A 17,752-nucleotide genomic window follows, 5' to 3' on the forward strand; every position below is an offset into this window, starting at 1 on the left:
GCCCATTTCTCATGGAAAAGGGTATTCATTATCATTCAATATTACGGCGAGAGAACACGACTTAACTTTCATCGGAACACCCAACCCCTCCGCAAAAACTTATACATGGACATAAAACAATATATTTGAATTTCATACTCAGGCTATTGGAATTCACGAAGAGAAGGGAAACTAGCCCTGGATTGCGTGCCATGAACACAAGTCCTTGTAAATAATAAGAAAAATGGGGGGCACTTTCTTTTGCACCTGGTTTCCGATAGGCTCAGGGCGTGCAAAACAATTAGACCTTCATGTGCCAAGGATATTAACGCTTATATACATCCTTCCAGTCGCTCGTAAACTTCTGGTGAAATGAGGTTGTGTGAGCATACAAGAGATATCCATATTACCTCCATAATTCAGAACGAATACATTACTTCTCCTCCTTCTCTGACGTGTTTATGTTCCAATTATATTTTTTGTTTATTCAAAGTTCACTTTCTCCGCTTTAAACCTTGGCAAAAGTACTCACGCATCAATTACAAAACAACACCTCACTCAAAATGCTGAGCTAACCCAGCCTCATGTACTGCATACTGCTTCTTTAATAAACAGTTACTTTCTCCCGAAGGGTCAGATTGGGGAGGGAAGCAGAGGCTTGGTCAGCTCTAAGTTACAAGGGAAGAAGAAGAAAAAAAAAAAAGAGGCTTGATGAAGGAGGGAGTGGATGAGTGGAAGACAAGTACCGAGAAGTGCAGAGTTCTCGAGGCATATGCTATACCAGAAGTGTGCATCCATGAAGTACTCGGGAGTATAAATGTGGTAAAACAGCTACACAGTCTCACGACTCTTGAAAACTGCCAGGTCTTTCTATCAAGCCACACCTCTTCCAGTCCGGGACCGCGCCCAAAGTGATATGGAGGCGGCATTGTCGGTAGTTGCTGCGAGAGCGGTGTTTTGGGGAAACAGTGTACAGTCGGAGTATGCCTGAATGGAATGCGAAGAGGTCAACATGAGAATTGGTACGGCAAATATTCTAATTCAATCTCGGGCCCCACCCATCGCGGTGGATCGAGGCGCTCTAGGGTTCTACTGTCGTTGAAATGGTACGATCTCCTTGGAAGCTGATTTAGTATTCAATAACAAGGGCACGAGGACGATGCGGCGCGTTTGGTGCCATTTGATGTGTTGTGAAGGCGATACGCAATGCGTTTTTTAATGCAGAATCGTGGTTTGTGGTCTTGAATAAAAGATGTTTCTGAGGTCTCCTTATCTATCACGTACAACAGATAAAATATACAGGTGAAAATGAATTCTGCTCCTAAAACAACCTCAACAACAACAACAATCGTAGCACTAGTAGAACCGTTGAATACACAGCTATATTTCTAATGTCGTACTTTGACCATTATCGCCATCATTCCTATAATTATGGTGGAAATGATATTCAGTGAAAACAAGACAATTATTACTCTTTCTACTGCCGTACAACGACGCTGCTATCGAGCATCGATCATCTCATCATCATGTCATTATAAGATTATAAGAGCGAAGTATATCATTATCATAATCACAATGAGAATGATCCAGTCCATAATGGTGAACCTTAAGCCTGAATAGACGCAATTTCATTCACTAAACGTAGCACGAACATAAAAAATTTCATAGGTTCCCTTACATAAAGGAAAAAGATCAATTAGTTTGACAGTTTTCAAATTCCAATAATTTCCAGATCTTTGGGAGACGGGGGGATTGTGGGGGGGAGGGGGGGAGTTCAAGTGAAGAGAAATATGATAAAAAATTATGGCTCAGATAAATTAATAAAAAGTATTACTTTAAATCTAAAGCGGGTTTGAACAAGAACGCAAACTCATCTCTTGCGCAAAAGAGAGAGAGAGAGAGAGAGAGAGAGAGAGAGAGAGAGAGAGAGAGAGAGAGAGAGAGAGTTCATCTTCAGCAGACAGATAGTTACGATGCCTACCAATATCACCCGACAGATGTAGACAATTTGTAAAGCACGAAGCTTCAATAATGAATCAAGGTGCGTCATTCAAACCATACTGATATGCTTGACCATTTGTGAATCATGATGGCTGGGTAATGTAGTACGTATACATCAACAATTTGTTATCATCACTCCCCCACATGTCTGGGAATAATAATCACTCAGAAAAGATCTGGAGAGCAAATTCAAAACACATTTACTCCCCCGAAACCTATTTTCTATTTCTGACATGAACTGATGTGAGAGAACAATGGGGAGCGAATAAGTATAATAATAATACGAGACGACGCATACATCTTAGATAAAGAGAAGCAGGGATTTAGACCAGACATTCAGAAACAAAACAGAACGTTGTGGTCAACACGAAGATTGCAATGTGGCGTTTATTTTTTTTCCCGAGGGCGCTTTTTCTAAGCTTTAAAAAACTTCTCAACAGCATCTTTTTATCAGCTGCTGTTGATGCTGATGTTTTTTTCCAATTCTTGTTGATGTGAGTTGACTTTTATTTATGTATTCTCATTCTGTCGTCTGCCTAAATTGCATAAGGTTGGTTAGCAGTCTTTGGTCTTGCTTTTGTTTCTGTTTTTATGTGTCGCAATTTCTGCATTTTATTGATTTTTAGAGTAATTTTTAAAGTAATATTATTCATTATTTAACAGATTTCCTGATGATGTAATAAAGGTATCACGGAAGTTAGGAAATAAAGAATTATAATGAATATGGAACGTTTCCATGGTGCAACTTCGCGCTGATATATATATATATATATATATATATATATATATATATATATATATATATATATATATATATATATATATACACACACATTTATATACACACACACACAGCATCCAATCACAATTTCATGAAATCCCAGGCACCTACAGCGGCGGTAACGAGGACACCAATATAATCAATCAGCAATGGTCACTGCTTAAACAAAACAGCATGGCACTACCATCGTGGCAACAAATTTGCTCTAAGTATATCTGTAATCATTAGGAGCAACTGTTAGGTTTCATGTAATCGTCTCGTCTCCGTGATCTTCTCCATCAAGCACCACAGGACGTACCTGACATGTTTTATGGAATATAAACAAACCATTTACGAATGGTGGAGCAGAAAGGAACCCAAAAGTATTTTTTTTTTTGGGGGGGGAAAGAAAGGCGAAATGTTCCAGAGGTTTTCGCATCGTTGAATACGAATTCTTCAGAGCGTTCTAGGCCATTGTAAATTAGGCATTCTTTCATTTTTCACTGAAATTCTAAATTTTTTTTAGTCCTCGAGTCTGGAGGATAGCCCACAGGCGAGAGAGACCTTACTGGATTATCTCCAGACTTCCAGCCATTGACGAAGCGGTCAATCCCCTTCCACAGCATGTCTCAGCATTACAACGAAGGAGATCTAAAAGTTTAGCAGAAGATGGGCATAATATTTTTCAGAGCACGATCCACTTATTCAATCCGTCTTTATACCTGGCTGCTTGTCTTTGTTTTTGGTACACACAAACACACAGATACACACACACACAAATATAAATCTCAGCTTGGGAACCTAACCCTTCCCGCAATCGATAACTATAAAAGTCTTCCCATTCAACGTCAATAGGCTAAAAATAAGTTGCCATTTTTTAGTACCTTTCTTTTTATATTGTGCGGAGTCGTATGTTAGATATTTCTGTCGGATTGTTGACGAAAAAAAAAATTGTCACGATTATAGGGGGGACAATTTTATATTCGAAAGAACACGTAAAAAAGACGCAATGGAATCTATGCCAAACAAATTTACACTTAACAGTTCCAGTAACAACCTTCGTCATCGTAGGCGCCCCCCCCCCCTCCAAAAAGAAAAAAAAATAAATAACCGCTCTTCCCTAAACAAAACACGAATTCTCGGTACAGTACGCATCTGTTCTAGGTAACAGACTGGTACCGGCAAGCAAAGGGATGATCACAGGTAAACATGCTGGCACAAAGCAAACCTTATTAAATAATGATAATAAAAAAAACCTGTTCAGGTATTCGTAACATCAGATTCCGAGAGGTTTGAAGGCTTTGACTACAGTGAGTCAGTCAGGTTGGATGAGACAGTGTGGGTGAGTCAATGTGCATGACTAAGTCCGTAGAGTTTATCGATTGAAGCGTCCGCGTGTCTCTCTCTCTCTCTCTCTCTCTCTCTCTCTCTCTCTCCTCTCTCTCTCTCAAGACGGAGAGGAGTGTATATATATATATATATATATATATATATATATATATATATTATATATATATATATATATATATATAATATATATATATATATTGTATGACAAATATAATCAGATGGTCGCGACATCAGAAAATATTTGAACATAAATACTTTCAAGCTGCTTTTAGAGCCGTAATATCGATGGAAACACACACACACACACACACACATTGACAGAGAGATTTCTGTTATATCGTTCTTTTTCTATCAACTCACTATTAACTTGAAATAAATGCATCGTCTGTATTGTTACTGAAATGAGTTCGTTCTTGTTGTTTTAATGGCATCTTCAATATTTTTTTCTTTTTAATGATAAAGGTAATTAAAAATTCCACAAATTTCCACTTTATGTTTTTTCAAAATATCAGCGTATGATAAGCTAGTACTTGCGATGGCTTTTATCAAGTGAAATGTGACGACTATCGAGAATGGGTTAATGAATAATCTTTGGTTTTGTTAATGTAAAATTCCCTTTTTACATTAAGAACACAATTTCAAAATATATATGGTATATTATACTATACTATATTAATATGATTATTTCCAAAGTATATTTTTAAGATTTCAGTCGTTGGAAAAACTTTTACCAAAAACGCATATCTTGGTCAACTCAAACTATCACAGACAAGTACGTATATTCTTTACACTGACATTATCTCCCGTCGCATTTTATCATAAACGTGTCGCCCATTCTAACGAACATTCACAACATAAAAGACAAATATCATATTGCAAGAAAGCTGAACATAAATAATTCATCCAAGTCACCTGGGTGTTTGGAAAGTGAAGGTGAGACATCATTGTGTCACGTTCTTCACGCTACAGGAAGGCTGAAGTGAAAATGGCAGAATCTCATTCTTTGTTTATGTGAAAACACTATGGAGATTTACCATTCCAGAATGTCGCTCCTGGGCAGAGCGCGTTAACGAAGCGAGTGAAAACCTCTCTCTCTCTCTCTCTCTCTCTCTCTCTCTCTCTCTCTCTCTCTCTCTCTCTCTCTCTCTCTCTCTCTCTCTCTCTCTCTGTGTGTGTGTGTGTGTGTGTGTGTATCTATATCAACAGAAAGGCACAATTCTATAACGAACATAAAATGTCTGCAAAATATACTTTTCCCAAGAAGAGGAGAAAATCTGTCTCTGTGTGTGCGTATGCCTATATCTACAGAAAGGTGCAATTCTATAAAGAACATGAAATGTCTGCAAAATATACTTTTCCTAAGAAGATGGAAGCGCTCTCTCTCTCTCTCTCTCTCTCTCTCTCTCTCTCTCTCTCGGCGATGCTTGTGAAGAATTTCTCTCGGCGATGCTTGTGAAGAATTTCCCTAAGACAACGATAAATCGAGTCGTGACGGCAATTTGTTAACAAAATCCGTCAACCAATAAGAAAAGCGCCCTCTCTTAATTAATACGTAACTTCAAGCACACGGCAGTGGCAAATACATCATAGCGACACGTTGTTTATCATTCGATGCCTTGCTGTTGGGATTCTCCCAGGAAAACTGGTTTCATAATAAAAACTATGATTTGTTACCCCAAAAACTTTCCTCACAATCTCCGCGTCCTAGAGAAGAAGAAAAAAGAAGTATCAATACGAACGGCGCCCCCCCCCCCCCCCCTTGCCCCCCCCCCCCCCCCCCCCCCCCCCCCCCCCCCCCCCCCCCCCCCCCCCCCCCCCACCCCAGCATCCTTAAGGATTAATTAAACTAGGATCAAAACGCCATCACAAGGACTGAATGAGAATGAAGTTGCAGTCCTGCACTCTGACCTATATCTGAACTCAGGGAGACCTTGATTTTTGACTCCGGTCCATTCAATGCGTAGGAACAGCTAAATGTCTTCTTTATGCAAAGCAGCTTGGGAGTTCCTATTGGGAAAGTGTTCTCACTGCACCTAAACGCTATTCAGATATCTGATAAGGACTTAGAGTTAACGCTGACACATTATGCATTATGTAAAGTGATAAGAATCAAGGAAGTAATGGCGCATTGTGACAAACAAAGAGACAGAAATCATCGTGTGTTCTGTGAACGTTGCTTGTGACTTGTCACTGACGGGAAGTGGCATAAGAAAAAAACTACAAAAAGGAGGGACACGAGCAAGAAAGACTCGGAAAAGGAGAAACACGAGAATGAAAAGCTAAAAAGGGAAACACTCGCAAGAAAAACTCCAAAAAGGGAAACACGAAAAATAAAATTCCAACAAGGAGAAACACGAGCAAGAAAAACTCCAAAAAAGAGAAACACGAGAATGAAAAGCTAGAAAGAGAAACACTCGCAAGAAAAACTCCAAAAAGGGAAACACGAAAAATAAAATTCCAACAAGGGGAAACACGAGCAAGAAAAACTCCAAAAAGGAGAAACACGAGAATGAAAAACTCCTAAAAGGGGAAACACTAGCAAGAAAAACTCCAAAAAGAATGAAAAACTCGAGAAAGGGGAGACAATAGCAAAAAAAATCCAAAAAGGGAAACAAAAGAAATAAAATCCCCAAAAAGGGGAAACACGAGAAAGAAAAACTACAAATGGGGAAAAACGAGCAAGAGAACCTCCAAAAGGGGGAAAAACACGAGAAATAAAAACTGCAAAAGGGGAAACAAGAGTAACAAATCCAAAAAGGGAAACAACACGAGAAAGAAAAAGTCCAAAAAGGGGAAAAACACGAGAAACAAAAACTACCAAAGGGGAAACAGAAGCAAGAAACATTTCAAAAAGGGGAAAAACCCGAGAACGAAAAACTCCAAAAAGGAGAAAAACGAGAAGGAAAAGCTCCAATAAGGGGAAACCTCAGAGAGCAAAACTAAAGGAAAAACAAGCAGAAGGGGAAAAGATAGAAGTGGAAACGACAGAAGGAAATACAGATGGTTCGTGATACAAAACAGCCCAAGACGCCCTTCGTGTCCCTGATCCCCAGATGCTCTGACAGAAAACGAAACAAAATCAAATGTACGTGGAACATTATTTCACACCTATCATCCCCTAGGAATTGACAGAAAAAAAAAGTAGGAATTATAAACAGAAAATGCAATTCCCCGTATTGTTGCGTTGGTATGACAACAGACGATCGTGAACGAGAGACTCTGGTCTCTTGTCGTGTCCTGCAATCTTAAACAAGGGCTGTGCATAAGAAGACTACGGTTACAATTCTATTGAGAAGCCGCGGCTTATCCCTCGCATTCTCATAAACATCAGTTTCCTAAAATACTCGAAGGTTATCAGGTAACAAAAGGTCCTAATGATAATAATACATGATCCCTTTGACGCCCTTCTCTGGGAATTTATTTAGTAATAAAATAGTACAGCCAGTTTATATGTGGACGTAAGAATTACTGACAATTCTCTCGTAAGAAAAAAAAATAGAATAAAAAACATATGAACAGACACATAAACAAGGATGCTAACAAAACACGTTTAAAAAAATAATAAATGCAAACGTAAGAAAAGGGCCCAAACAGGTTAAAAAAAATGAATAAACACAAAGGTAAGGATAGGCTACTCAAAAAACTAAAAATATCATTCTTATTTAGAAAATGGCCATTTAACATTTCGAACACAAATCAAGAGAATAAAGCAAGATTAGCGAAAAATATACGTTAAAAAGCTTCCCTAACACAATCCAAGAGCAACATACAACATCACAACAAGGTCAGCAAAACAACAGTAACACAATCAACAACAACAACAACAACTGCAACAGTTAGGTTCAGTTATTCAATCTATAAGAATCGTCTAGCGTTACACTGAGGCCCACCCACGTGACCTTGGAAGGGACAATATGTTCAACTAATATTCTCTAAAAAATATACATATATATTTTTACATAGAAAACGAAGTTTTTCTTTGTAATTTGTCAGTAATAAGAAAAAAACCTTTCGTCAAAAGCTACGCTCCAATGAATGGTCAGACACGCAACTTTATTTTTAAAATTCCGAACAATATTATTATCATTTCTATTTTTACTTTCTTTCGTGGTGTGTCACCAGGAGGCTGTTACGAAATGTCACTTCGACGAAGACTTTGTGGCAGTCCTGTTTAGAACGGGCGTGATACGAAGTTTTAGAAGTCTGCAAAAAACAACAACAACAACAACAACAACAACTTGCAAAATGCCACTCAAAAGAATTACAAATATTTAACATATGGAAAGCGTACATAACGGTACGTATTTTCCAGTTTGTACGTACAAATACGTAGGTAGGTAAGTGTTACCTATCTATATTCGTAAATCTAACACTGCATCTAAACAAACGCGTACAAATACTTGTGGTTACAATACGAAGCTGACACTAAAAAATTGACAATTTCTTTGTCAGTATTAACATTCGCAACTTGCTGACAAACTGTAGCTATCGCAACCAATAAAAAAATATTTCAAATGAATCTAACAGCTAAGATAAACCGTTGTAATGAACCGATACTTTCATTAAAACGAAGCGCGCATTTAATTCTTAAAGAATGCCAGTTCTTGTCATCGAGGTAAGAGAATGGTAAATTGTAGTAAGAATATATTATCATGGCACACCGTAGGCTAATAAAGAATAACTGTCGCTATGTAAAAAACTTAGAATAACTGTCGCTATGTAAAAAAACTTAAGTGAATAAAATGCTTAATATTAAGAATTAAAGATCACTGTACTTATAGAATGCGGTGATATAAATGTAATTCCAAGTGATACTGAAGTAATAGCTTTAATATACACACACCTGATGAACACATTCCATCTAAATCTAAATCAGTTGCCAAACAACACTACATTAAATGCCCATACAACAGGTTCCCTATTCTCTCTAACCATCTACAATAAATCCCCATACAATAAGTTCCCCCTTTTATCCCACTGTCTACATTAAAGCACTATACACTAACTTCTCTCTCTCTCTCTCTCTCTCTCTCTCTCTCTCTCTCTCTCTCTCTCTCTCTCTCTTCAATTAAGGTATGATAATGTAAGCCAAATAAAGTGAAATGGAAGCAGGCCTTCTGAAGCAGTTTAACTCGAAATGTTATGTGCCACAATATAAATACCTAAAGTCACTCTGTGTGTGTGTGTGTGTGTGTGTGAGAGAGAGAGAGAGAGAGAGAGAGAGAGAGAGAGAGAGAGAGCTGTATATGTTGGTCCACGTATCTCTATCTTCGTCCAAACAATAAAAAAACAAACCTTATGTAATGAAGGCTCTCGCTCGACCCTATCCACGTAGGGGAGACCTTTTGGCCTTTCCCCAGAACTCTGAAGTGTCTTAGGTGAGATCTTGTCTTCGATATGAATACAAAGGAAGACGACTTGCATCCAGACTAATTTACACCGCCGAGCGTCTGACAACCGAGCTATAGAAGGGGCAACCTCTCATTTCCAATGAGGTGTTAGAGAAAAATGGACACGAGAGAGCGAGATGCAAGGAACTGAGGCCGATCATTTAGGAGAAAGTGCATGGGAAGAGGAGGTTCAAGAGGAAACAGAACAAATTAAATAAATGGAGAGCAAGAGTTGAGTAAAGTTGAATATAGAATTTAGGCCAAAGGCCAAGCGCTGGGACCTATGAGGTCATTCAGCGTTGAAATATAAATTGACAGTAATAGGGTTGAAAGGTGTAACAGGAGGAAAACTTCGCAGTTACAATATGGATTAAATTGTTCAGGGAGGGTGGAAAGGAAGATGAACAAAGAGAATTTGAAAGGAGGTACAGTAAAAGGGACGAAAGTGGTTGCAACTGGGGGCCGAAGGCACGCTGTAAAGAACCTTAAGTAATGTCCACAGTGCACCACATGAGGTCTACTGACGGCACTACCCCCCTACGGGGATGGAGAGCAAGAAGTCATAGGTAAACGTGAATCAGAAGAAAAATTAATAACACAGACATCACTTGCAACTGCACACGTCTGACACATTGTGACCACATAAGGTTGCAGATCACGTAGACGTGTTCAACAATGGCAATTTTCTCTTATATCAACATCCTGAACTCATGACAAGACATACATGATATCTTGAGAAGAGTCCTCTCCCCTCCGGCTAGTATTTATACTGCCACAAAAGAAATCACCAAGCAAACATATGATCAGACGTGACGGTCCACTTTCAACATTTTCAATTCAAGCACACCTCAGGTGACCGAGTTCTACTTTCAGATTCTTTCTTCAGAGTTTATAGCATTTGGTCTCTATAATCTTCCTATAGACTCCTTAATTTAATGACTTCCGCAAGGAAAATCGTACATACCGATACTTTCCATCAACTACAGACCAAAAGGTCATAAACTCAACTTGAAGACGACACGCGAGAGCTAAGAAAATATTTGAAACAGCAACACAAAATATACTTCCATCGGCACACTTTGAATTATAAGCCAATAAATCATAAGTAAATCTTCGAGGAAACATGTAATAAAATAAGTTTTTCATATATACCACAAACTCTACGTATCTGTCATTTATTCTTACAAAAATAGAATGGCCTTCGGTTTACAATCCCAACTGCAATAGCCAAATGCTGATTTAGATCTCCAAAGAATGAAAGAAAGGAGACTTCGGGCGAAGGCTAATTTCTCTAATAATTTTTCCGTACTCGGCCGATAGACATCAACAACTGTAACGGCATTTCCAAAGTGAATCTTGTCCAGAATCCAAAAGGAAATCCACCGCTAATAAGCAAGTACCAAGAATACCGGAAATAGATATACAACCATAATTCCCCGTATTGGAAACGACCCTGACTTTTTTGCTATTTCACCTGGTTCTTATATTTGTCGCTATAGGTTTCAACATCGTGGTATTACTTTCACACCTCATATGCCTCCCTATATTTCCTGGTATAAGAGATCCTCGCAGTCGCCGCCCCCCCTCCCGCCATTTTCTTTTACAGTACTATATACAACTGTGACATTAAAGAACATATTCAACAATGTCACTTGCGCGCACACACACACACACACACACACACACACGCACGCACGCACACACACAGAGAGAGAGAGAGAGAGAGAGAGAGAGAGAGAGAGAGAGAGAGAGAGAGAGAGAGAGAGAGAGAGAGTGTGTGTACTGAATAAAACGTGAATAAATTTCAGTCCAACATTTGCCTACCAAATGACCTTGCTGACTTCCTACATCAACATATACTGCAAATGAAATTTACCCGATTTTAATCTATTTTTATCTCTCTTACTTTTTATATTGTGGATGTGATGACTAGAAAGATGTGACGCCAGGTTACTATACAACAAAATCAATCATGATTATGCCAGAGGTAAACTCCTGAGCTCATCTGTCATTGTAATTTAAACATGAAACTTTAAATGTCACTTCAAAGGAATCTTTGCCAATTTTAACAGCTTAATGACAAGCTTGTGAAGGTGTTAAGAAAAGAAATATTATGAATTAACCTAACAGTGTTTTGTTTAAAACATCAACAACAAATACGCGAAAGCTTGGACATATCTGATTCACTGAAGTGTAACGAACAGCCAACATATGGCACCATGTTACTCTTTAAAATGTTGCAAAGACAGGTACAGGGATGCCTCGATGTTCGAGATTTACAGAGAGAGAGAGAGAGAGAGAGAGAGAGAGAGAGAGAGAGAGAGAGAGAGAGAGAGACCATAAGGAAGTTGCATTGGCTGTCTAAACAAGAGGAGATTTACATTGGGTTAACTGATTTAAATAACCAAACAAAACGTGAATTCCATCCCATGGGGTCTTTCGGCCCACGGCAAAAATATATATGTATGTAAAATAAAAATCAAGAGTGTTAGCCATTCCCATATATGCCATAAAGAACTTTTTAAGGGGAGCATTCCTGACTTTGAGTATGGAAAGCCCTTGAAAATAACTCATCCCCATCTCTCTCTCTCTCTCTCTCTCTTCTCTCTCTCTCTCTTCTCTCCTCCTTTTCTTTTTCTCTCTCTCTCTCTCTCTCTCTCTCTCTCTCTCTCTCCAGGCAACTATCACCTCGTACGGGATCTTTTGAGGCCCAGAGGAGAAAAACTACCAAAAGAACCGATACAAAGCCCTGACCTCAGGTGACCTTTTCTAGACAGCAACAATTGCCACCGTATCCTTTTTTTTCGTCGCTGCAATTTAAGTTCTAAAGTTGTTGTTGTTGTTTTTTGTGTGGCTCAAATGAAGAATGGAACACTTTTACCGGAGGAGGAAAACAAAAGAGTGTCTGGGCGAAAGTATCCAGGAATAAGATCCCCGTATGGCGTTTTATCGAATCCCAATTTTGCTCTACTTATGAGACGAAAGAATGCTTTACTTTCCAGGTAGAATCCGAACGTGCTCACAGGGAAGACAAAATGTAAATGCAATCAAGTCGTAAAACATCTCTTGAAACGTCGACACTCGCCCCCCCCCCCCCCCCTCTCATGAAAGTGCAGCACTTGGTTCTTAATTAAAGTAATTACTTACTTAGCAAGAATCGACAGAATAAAGTGGATTACAATCGGTATCCCATTACAGCATATCAGTTGAAATTCACCGAATAATCCTGGATGGTATATACAGATATATAAAAAGAAAAAAAAAACTAGAAAACCAAAATACAACGCAAGGAAAGAAAGAAGGAAAAACCTTAATGATCCGTAGCAAACATATCACTAACAAAGACCTATTGTAGAAACAATGATGAAATACCACACAAAGACACACACACACGTAGTATATTATATATATATGTGTGTGTGTGTGTGTGTTGGTGAATGCTGGTGGAAAAAAAACTTAAACCAAAAGAAATGAGTTGAACGCAATTCGAACAACACTCAGAGCCTAGACTCAGTGCTAAAATGAAAAACCACTTAAGAGACGCCAAAGTGCCACGCGCTAATCAATAATAACAAAGCGTGATTTCCGTCTGATCATGCAAATGACTTTACAGAGGGAAAGTATAAATGGGTTTTGGAACGCAAGGCGACGGCGGTATTATTAATAATTCACTTGTTAACAAAAGAAATCATTACAAGCCTTTAACGTACATTATGGCCATTTCCGCTTACAGCCCCCAAATTATATCGACTGTATAAGGTGAAATGCAGAAATATGCTTTCACCGTTCAAAGAGCCCGAGGCAATAAGTTAAGTTGTACGGCAAGTAGGAGCCATACGATAAACCATTCATAATGAGAGTTGTAAAAAGCTTGAAATGTAAGGGTCGAAATTATACTAAATGACAGGTTTCCATTGACCTGAAAATGACAGTAGCTCTGAATCAGCAAATACCGTTTTTCAGAGATGTAACGATAACGAATCAAATAAAAAGTTAGACTTGTCAGGCATATAAAAAAATTTCTATTGAAGTCAGTATGGCATTGTTCGCAGATACTATCATCTTATTAAGACTTTGCATATAAGTCTATACTTCTTCCCTTTCTCTTCTGGAGAGCTTCTCAGGAATAAGGAATAATTATTCGACAATGTTTCCGTTTACTTTTTTCTTTATGTAGTCGACGGACTGTTTTCTCCGCCTCTCTCGGCTGCGTCATTAGGACTGGATTAAAAATTATATGGAAAGATCCTCGAATCATTTTTCCCGATTCCTGAGAAGCTTGCCTGATGAGAAAGAGCAGTACAGACTGATTCAATGTCTTGATAAGAAAACAGTTCTGCGAAAAATGTTGCTGACTTCAATAGAAATTGCACTAGGGCGAAAATATGCCCAAATATCATATGAAAATTTTAAGTTATGCAATTTGATTTTGTATTCTACAAAACAATGATCTTGAATAACTTCAAACTTGAATCAAGGACACAACATTAACCTGCAATAAGCAGCCACAAGAGGAAACCACTTTAAAACATTTAGTCATCACTGAAGACTTACATAAGCAACTCACTAAGGCAAGGATGTACTACATTTGAATATACCCGAGTACATATACAAAAAGACGGAGAGAACATAAACACAATCGTCTATTCTGAAGTTCCTGCAGATATGCATTACTGATGTATTGCTATTAAAACATTAATATACACAGACATACACCTGTTAGAGGAATCTCTCTCTCTCTCTCTCTCTCTCTCTCTCTCTCTCTCTCTCTCTCTCTCTCTCTCTCAGTTTCTTCACTGAAAACTTAGATTCTCCGAAAAATTCCTCCTCGAAGGTTACACACCTCTTCAGCACAACTATATTCGTGTATAGGCAATATATTGTGTATATAACCCACAAGGAAAAGAACCACCACAATATTGGTAATTTATTTCTTTATTGTCTCACTATCAAATTGCCTATATTCAAATGTCTTTTCAATACGATGAAATTTTTTCCTTTTTTTTCACAGCCTTTAGATGCATACACTGTTTGCATTATGAGTACGCATATAATTAATGAGTTACAAGGCGTTACAAGGATTAGGACTTACCTCTAGGAGCAGGTTTTACTGTTCATTCACAGTGTCCTTATGATTTTGTTTAACTTTCTTTTAAGCTCTCCCACATTGTTGCTGTTTACAACTTCTGGTGACAGTTTATTCCACGTGTCATATCTTGTATGTAAAGTCAACGAGTAGAAATATTTACCATTAACAAATAAAGCCTCCTAACGTAACACGACTTACTTTGATGATTAATTAGATGTCCAAAGACATCTAAGAATGAGGACAACGCTGGGCATCAGAGTCAGAAGAACGAGTCACAATCAAAGGCGGAATCCACCCGGTCGACCAATCAGAAGAGCCAGAGCAGCGACTGACGTCACGTGAAGTCTCGGTGCCAATTGGCTCATCCGGATGTCACAGACCCTTCCTCCCCCGTCATCGTCCTTTCCCGCCGCCCGTCATCGAGCGATTTCTTCGCTAATCTTAATCGCTGCTGGAGGAAACGACTTTGGTTTCCTTTTTGCCCTCTGTCACGACGCGACTCAAAACGTGGGATATGTACGCCACTTTGCTTCTCTGATGACTCTAATGACGGGGTCCTCCGGAAAGATTCGGTTTTTTCGGCTTGTCCTCCCGAGATGTCATCTAGGTTATTAGGGCTTCAGTTCCGGGCTTATCGCGTGTGCGGAGTGTGTTGATCTCGGAGCGGTAGGCGGGGATTGGGGTGGGATGGGATGGGGTGGGGTGGGGTGGGGTGGGGGGGGTGGGGGGGTGGGGGGGGCGGCGGCTGAAGCTGCTTATTTTGCCATGTGCAAATAAATTTGAAAGAAAATGAACTGCACTCAATAACGATGATTCTTAGAAATCCATATTTATCTGGGATCAAATGCTGTCCAATTCTGGAAGGACGCCGGCATTGAAAATGTTCAAGGAATGAGCCGTTAAAAAATAAAGATAAAAAAGAATGACAATACCAAGGGAATATACTTTATAAACTTTGCATAAACAAATCCGAGTAATTCAAAAGAATCTTATTTTAATTTAATTTTCACTGCGTATTTGTTCGTTTGTACTGAAACCAAAACCACTGCGAAGTAAAAATTTCAGATTCTATATTTATTTCATGGCGGTAATGTTTCGTACTTTTGACAAAACACTGGTATGGACAAAACACTTCCTAATAAAGAATGAAGCGCGGAATCTTCCTGATTTTTAACCCAACTATTTATACTGACTGATAATCTTCTACGAATAAAAACATGCCAATAATACAACGTGGATACTCAAGACATCTTCGACTAGTAACGTTGTTGTTTTAGATTAAGCTGACCTAATGCCAGCACGGCCTCTTGCTCATAGAGCTACCCGTAAATCTAGTAACATTTCGGGGGACGTTAATTTGTAGTAACGATTTAGTGAGAGCATCTGTATCGCTGCTGTTGGTGTTTTAGACTGAGCCAGCCTTACGTTGGCACGGGCTCTTGCTGCCAAATTTTGACTCCTCACGAGGGGTCCCAACCGGACATTAAATAATCAAAGGAAAGGAGGGTTCACTTGTGTGCCCTCAAGTAAGAAGCTGAAAGTCCGATACACTGGCTCAAACACCAACCAAGGTTTAGGATCATCAGTCGTATGGTTACAGGCATTCTTTGTGCAGTTACACTATACACTTGGGAAGTCACACAGTTGCCAAATGACAAGTGACAGATACAAAGAATACAAAAGGAGGATAAGTTGAGGCCCCAAAATACCACATGATTCTCCTATTCCAGAGGAGACAAAGTACACACAATAAAGGCGAAGAAAATGGAGGGAGATTGGTGTACTGGGAGTGAAGTTACAGGTACCGAAAGCGTGAACTTAAACCCGTAAAAAGAGGGGAGGGGGAGTGGGGGGGGGGGGGTGGGGGTAAAAGGGAGGAATGGGGAGGGGGTGTGAGGAGGGCAAGAGAAGAGAAGAGGCGTCCAGGAGGTTCTCCTTTTGCCCGAGATAAAAACCGGTTTTCCTGATTAGAACAGGTGCAACGCGAAAAGAGCAAAAGGGCGACAGTGCCATAATTAATAGTGTCATATCTCAGTGACCAGGCGTAATGAGAGGTTCGGGGAGGCCGATGGAAGAAGAATCGGGGAGGAGGAGGAGGAGGAGGAGAAAAATCACGACACGAAAATGCGGAGAAAAATAGCAGAAACTGCATCCCCCCCCCCCCACCCCCCCACTCGGAAATACTCGACTGCATTCTCGGTATCCCCGAAGCAGCGCTGGGCGCGCAGAAAAAAAAAGAAAAAAAAAAAGCTCGTTAGCGAAGCTTACTCAAAAGGTGATGTTCCTTCGGACACAATAGTTATTAGAGCAAGCGCAAATTCCGCCCAAATGCCCGTGGACGAGCAAATACGGGGCTATTAGACACGCTGTTAACTATTTTCTAAATGATGCCAAACGTTATTTATACCGATGCCTGGCTCCCCGAGAACTCAATCGAAGCGTAAACACCTTCGGCAATTAAAGTGAGATTATTGCACTAATACTTGAACAATGTAATCAAGGTAATTTACGAAATTGAGTAATTTTCAGCATTGTTTAAACGCCGGTTTTATACTGTAAAGCTACAATTTTTCCTATTTAGGTTCTGGTGTTCCTCACTTTGTTTTTCGAAAACTTGAAGAGCAGTCAGAATCCTGGTAGTATTATCAGAACTCGTCTTTTTTTTTTTTTTTTTTTTTTTTTGCGTACCTAATAATTTTCCCATTATTCCATGTTATCGATTAAGAAATATGGGTATCTGACTCGCGAATAATTTTAGGTTTATGAGTTTCTACTGAGGAACTAAATATCTAAAAAAGGGGACGACAGCTTAGTAAAACCAATTTCATACAAACATACAAAAATATACTGCCACTTTCTAGTAGAATATTTCTCTCTTTACCTTTATCTCTCTCACAAGAAATTACTCAGGAATAAAGAGATATCACATAAGAGGAACAATATACGAAGCTCCCTGAACGTTGATGCTATGTTGATGTAATTACTGATTAACGGGAGATGGCAAAGGGCCACTACCTACTTTGGATTTTTGAGAATGTCCATTTCCCCCAAGGTCTGTCTGATTAGCCTGAGTGGTGTGTGTGTGTGTATGTGTGTGAGAGAGAGAGAGAGAGAGAGAGAGAGAGAGAGAGAGAGAGAGGTAACCTATCAATAAAAAAAATCAACAGTCAACGGGAAGAGAGA

The 17,752-nt window shown here is 39.2% G+C and overlaps 1 protein-coding gene across 2 annotated transcripts in view; it reads right to left on the reverse strand.

Annotated features, from left to right (window-relative positions):
- LOC135226410 (protocadherin Fat 3-like) overlaps positions 1 to 17,752 on the reverse strand; it is a 378,891-nt gene that overhangs the window by 24,971 nt on the left and 336,168 nt on the right. The gene's annotated exons all lie outside the window — the stretch shown is intronic.

The sequence above is a fragment of the Macrobrachium nipponense genome, chromosome 11 (genome assembly GCF_015104395.2).
Source record: "Macrobrachium nipponense isolate FS-2020 chromosome 11, ASM1510439v2, whole genome shotgun sequence".
Taxonomy (NCBI): domain Eukaryota; kingdom Metazoa; phylum Arthropoda; class Malacostraca; order Decapoda; family Palaemonidae; genus Macrobrachium; species Macrobrachium nipponense.